Genomic DNA, 6,124 nt, shown 5'->3' with positions numbered 1-6,124 from the left:
TAAATCCAGGTGGTGACTTTTTTTTGGCCAGGCAGTGTACATGTAGAAGTAGTTTTTCAGTTGGAGCACTGCACATTTTGTTTGGAATATTAATTATTGTTTTATGGCTGACTTCCCCACACTTTCTGTCTATGTGACAGGTGTCAGGCAGAGCAGGAAGTGAGGGTAAACCCCCTAATGGGGACCCATGCAGCAGTTAACCAAAAATACAAGTAGAGTGAATACATTATAGAATTGCGGTCAGGATTTTATTGCCATTTGTGTCCTCAATTGGATTACTTGCCATTCCCCCCCAAAAAATTTGGCTTTTTGTATTCATCTTAGATCTTTTTTCTCAAAGTCCATTGTGGAACCCAACTTGAAGATAATTAAGGAGCCTTTAGTAATACTGTCACCTACAGGAGAAATGGACACTAGGCACATAGAAATTGTTTATTGAGGGACACAGCATAAAGAAGATTAAGCAAAAAATAAATAAAGGAAACCCAAGGGCATTATACAGCTGCTTGTAGAACCCTTAGAAGCAAGCACATGCAGAGCCTAAATACAGAAGATCAGATCGAAGCCTTACAGACACAGAAGCTTGATGATGAAAAGCTCAAGAAGAACTCAATGCCCTAAAGGAGAAGCTTTAACAGGAAAAGGAGACACTTTATTCTGCAACTCATAGTCCTGTACAATAACCTAGATATAGTGTATCTGGAAGCTGGAGAGCTTCTTTTAGGGCCATGTGGAATAACAAAAATGGAATCAGTCTGTTTAAAAGAAGCAGTGGCAAAAAGGTAAACCTTTACAAACCTCACCACACCTAGGCAATAAAGAGCAGTCTCCCAGGGGTGAACCGGTTGCGGACACAAGGAAGGTAACACAATATCCTCATCCTAATAATAATTAAGGTGAAAGGCAGTGATTACCTTGGGCAAAAAAAAAATAAACTTGTATCTATGTTATATCAAATGAGGCTCCTTACAGGATGCCTAACACTTGATGGCGCTTAGCGCCATATGTTATTCTAGCCATAATTAAATTAAGTAAAGAAAACAGCCTAACAAAAATGCAACTGGGCTGTCAAAGCCAGCTAACACAGCTAACAGGAAGCAGGGTAGAAGACCAGTCCTTTAGATACTATATCTGGCTGATCAGGTAGAGATTATGGAGTATCAGCTAACAGACAAACAAGGTCCACATACCACGCTCTCTGAGTCAAATTCAGAGCTGTCAGAATGACAGAATTTTCCCAGCAATATATGAGGTAATAGTTTTAGTGGATGAAGGGCATAGATCAGGGCATACTGATCCCACAACACTACTAGGGAATCTGCTGCCTTAGCTGTCAGGTCCTGTGTCCTAGAGACAAATCCATCCAGCTTCTTGGTAAACCAAGAAACTAGCAAATTTACATCCAGTGCCCCAATGCAGACATATATCTTGATACAATCTGCCTTCCAATTAACAAACCCTGCCCTCTGATAATACCAGGGACATAAGCCACCATGAAAGAGGTTTGCGGATGTAATAGAATCATCTTGTCCAGAGAAAGACTTTATCCCGCAATGAGAGTGTTCTGTTGCAAAGTTCTGGAGTGGAATTCAGCAAATGGGATCACTTTAAAAGGCGAATACCATCAGTCCCCGTACACAAATTCAACTTCAGTGATATCTGGAATAAGGTTGCTGGCCCCAATTTAGCAATTTTGCCAACTTCTCCTGGGGCAGGAAGACCTTGGCCTAAAAGGTATCCAGGAGAAGGCCAAGGAACTTCAAGAAGTATGATGTAATGAGAGACAATGGTTCGAAGTTCAGGATCCATCTGAAGTCCCCCAAGGTCTGCTATGTGATTGTCACATTGGAGTTTAAGGTTAGAGAGGTGTGCTCACGTAGCAGCAGAATGTCCAGGTATCTAATTACTGACATACCTCCGAGATGAAGAAGATCCAGAACTGATACAAAGACCTTTGTAAATACTCTTAGAGCTGAGGCAAGGCTGAAGGGAAGGGTTATCAACGGGTAGTAGTTGTCACTCATGGTAAAGTGAACAAAACGCTGATGACCTGGAAAAATAGCATTGTGTAAATATGCCTTTATGCTGATGGATGCTAAGAAGTTACCTCATTGAAGGGAGGCAAGAACTAACCAAATAGACTCCTTTGAAAACTTTTGAGAACATATGAAGACATTGTAAGTTTTTGAATCCAAGATAAGACGAATGCCTCCATTGGGATTTGTAACTGTAAACCTTGAAATCTTTTGGTTGGAGGAATGGGAATGATAACCCCCTGGTTAAACAATGCTTGAATTGCTGAAAGAAGATCCGCTCACATTGCTAAGACATGGAAAGATGCAAAGTTGAGGTAGAGGACAGAGGCAAAACTCTATTTTTAAATCTTTGGATATAACCTCCTACACCCATGAATTAGCTATGCATGGTTCCCAAATCTCCAGGAAAGCAATCAGGCATCCCCCACCTCTCACAGGGTGGGGCTTCATAAGGAGGCAGGCTTGGATCCTTGGTTTGCCAAGGATGTTTAGAAGACCCTCAGCCCCCCAGTGGATGGAAGAAGACTTGTTGGTCTGGGAACAAGAACCTTGCTTAGAGAAATGAATGGAACATTTCAATGTGAATAGGAAAGTTAGAAATGTGTCAACCAGCACCATTGATATTTATTTTTGTTACAGTGAGGAGCTGAAAGGCAGTCTGCCACAAAAGGTAGTCATAACAAAGCCCTTTTACACTTGCTCTACTGATAACACTTATGCCCAATTGCCCTGTGGATCTAGACAGAGGAAAGGGTTACCTAGGAGAAACCCCAGCTAGCATCCAGCACCACCCAGCATCACAATAAGATGAGTGACAACACCAGCAGCCGCCAAGTCACTGCTGAGAGATTTAGACCAGTTAGCCAAAGTCTAGGAAATCATTGCAGAGGTAAACATGGGTTGAAGAGCAAGTGCATTGCTGTATTTTGAAAAATAAAGAGAAAGGAGTTAAACAAGCCCCATCATTTGTGTCGGTGACTGCAATAATACCTTGCAGCATTGGTGTTAGTGACTGCAATAATAACCCCTAGCATTGATGTCAGCGACCACAATATTTCAGCATATAGGAACTATTCTTGAGTCAGGTTAAAAGCAATATTTATGATATATATATATATATATATATTTATGTTTTTGGAATCTACCTTTAAAAACGTTGTGTTTTCTTATTTGATTGCCACCAGCATTTGAAATCAGGTATCTAACTTATTACATGAAGATGATACACAATGAGCACAGACAGACCATCCTTTCTCAGAGGACAGTGGTTATAGAAAGACACACTTAAAAATTCTCATAAAATATGTCATTCTCAAGGGAAGACACAAACTTTTACATATACTTACAAGCCCCAAGCCTCTTTTGAGATGACTTGGAATAATTCCTCTCCGTTTCTCTGTGTCTCTATACACTTTATCTGAAACATATGAATCATGTGTAGATTTATTAAATGCAGACAAAGAAAATGTTCATTTCCATAATGATCTGCAAGAGTATTTTGTTGCTCACTCCCCAAATGGAAAACTTGAATGCTATACAAATATACAATACGATAAATATATCTATATGTTTATGTGATCTCTGCATAAATTACTTCTTAAAATACCATGGGCCTTAAACAGAAGTAATTAGCTATGTGAACTTTTCCTTTCTCATCTTATTGCAGCTACATCCCTGCAATTTCCACTGCTTGTAAAAAACTGCTCTGTCTTGTACTTTCATAAAAAGTTGTTTAGTTAACATGATAACAGCAGATGTCTATATATGCAGCTCATGGCACTACTCCATCCTGGCCAATAGCATTTTATTTACTGCTTTAAAGGGTCAGGCATTCAATTATGATATTTCGACTTTTGCTGGAGTGATAGACTACTTAGTGGAGCCTAAGGAAATCCAGCTATGCCATCTGTGTAATTGAGTTCCCAGATCTACTCACTTCACAAAGGGGTAGTAAACAAATAAGGATGCATGAAGCAATAGCAATACACCTTTTTTTTTGTTAGCAGGAAGTATGATACTCCTTGTTATAAGGAACAAAATTGGGAAACATGGCAGAGAGAACCGTTTATTGAATTGCCTAAAATATATAAGCAAGTAATAGTTCACTCAGTCTACCACATCTATCTATCCATCCAATCAAGTGAAATAACACTTGAATTCTTTGATCTTTAAAACGGTCTGTCCAAAATGGGTATTTTAGTTGTTGGTGGATACTGGCAAATTGATGGATCTGTCAGTTTGCTGTATTTTTTAAGACAACTCAAGTTCCCAACACTGTCCACAAATAGCTGCCAAAATATCAAGACCCTCATATTATTTTATTTAATAAAGAATGAATTCAGTCAATCTGCCAGATACAAATCTCAACCAAATAGAGAGTTCATTTTCCTGAATCAGTCAAAGTGGTCTCATATACACTTGCAGCCAAGAACAGCACAACCCCTGTGCAGCTCTACTAAGTGGGAAGCAGAACCTGCATATTTAATGAACAAATATAACCACCCTTAATTATTGATATAGTATCATTTATAAGTACTGTATACATAAAAACAAGGCATTTAGCACATTATCACGTAGTGTTGAGCAGAGTGTTGAGCCATCAAAAGCTGATGATAATTCATGTCGAATGTACCATTATTGGCAGTCTTTATTAAACAAAACAAAAATACTGTTTGATCAAATTATTGACATCATACTAAGCACTGTAACACACACACATACACTAAGACTATAGCTTTACTTTAAGATAGTGTCTACGCAAAACGTAAATTACAATAAATGAGATTTGTGACTATCTTTTAAACGTTTTACCTTATGCTGAAGAAATTGTATTTTCCATAGTTGTACAGTGTCGGAGGCAATCTTTCTCATTGCCATGCTCATAAACTGAGGGAATGTAAGCAGTCGTATAGGATTTATTTCAGATAGCCCGATCTGAAGTAACCATGGTTGCAGCCTTGATTAAGACCCTATTGGAAGTTTCTTCCAATAGGGTCTTAATCAAGGCTGCAACCATGGTTACTTAGAGAGAAGATCTCAGGTGAGAGAAGATTATAGAGAGAAGATCTCAGGTGGGATAAGCATGGTCCACCAGGATTCTTGTGTACAGTGTATTGCTCCATAATACGCAATGGACTGTGAGCAGAAAGGAGCTCTTGAACCGTGTCTACACCCAAGGTGGGATGCAGACATTTAGGTGTGAGCTTTGGAACTGTATTGTTTTATTAATGTGTCATGGTTCTATATGTTGTGCATTCTGAGATGCTGCTTTGCTCCCAGTGAATGTAAAGAGTGGTAATCTGAGTATAGCTGACCATACACTGCTTGGAATTTGGCTCAGTCCTGATGATTCAGCCAAAATTTACGCTGTGGGTGGCCTTGTTGTCACCACACTATTCAACAAAATGCAGTGGTTAATCAGCTGCAGTCACTGTTTGGATATTCTGACAGGTAAATATGCCGGCTGTCAGAATACAATTGATAGCAGGGTATATTTCCTCATCCACATTCAAGCATTTTTTTTTGCATTCAGCCCACAGGGTTTAATGGAAAAAAAAAACTACTAGTGTTTAACCAGCTTTACTGTGTCTTTCTGTCAGGTCAAACCAGTCTGGCTGTTCCACTCTGACCTGATCTCATTCACAATGCATTTTCTTTGGCAAAGGAAGAGGAAATCTCTAAAGGTGGCCATACACCTTACACCCATCGCACGACTTTCGTTGTGCGATGGTTGCAAGGCGATTAAAAGTTTGTACGACGATTAAAAGTTTGTACGACCTGCCCACATCATCGCTGTGGGGAGGGCTTGCAGATGATTGCAATGGTAAGCGGGCAGTGTGCGCTTTTGTCTTGCGATCGCGCTACCAACCCGCAGGAAATCGTTTTCTAGCGTGCTTGTTATACGAAAAAATACAACCTTACAATCGTACGATAATCGTCAGGTGTATGGGCAGCTTTAAAAGCCAGGGGTAATCCTCTTTTTCCCTTAGCTCCTGTTATGATGACAACTCAAAAGTTTGGAGTTTCCTTTACTTTCAGTTCTGCTGACAATGGTCACCAGGACAAATAAAGAGGGGGGGGGGGGGGGG

This window comes from Nanorana parkeri, unplaced genomic scaffold (assembly GCF_000935625.1).
Source record: "Nanorana parkeri isolate BGI_ZX_2015 unplaced genomic scaffold, ASM93562v1 scaffold2367, whole genome shotgun sequence".
Classification (NCBI taxonomy): domain Eukaryota; kingdom Metazoa; phylum Chordata; class Amphibia; order Anura; family Dicroglossidae; genus Nanorana; species Nanorana parkeri.
This window is presented reverse-complemented; position numbering follows the sequence as displayed.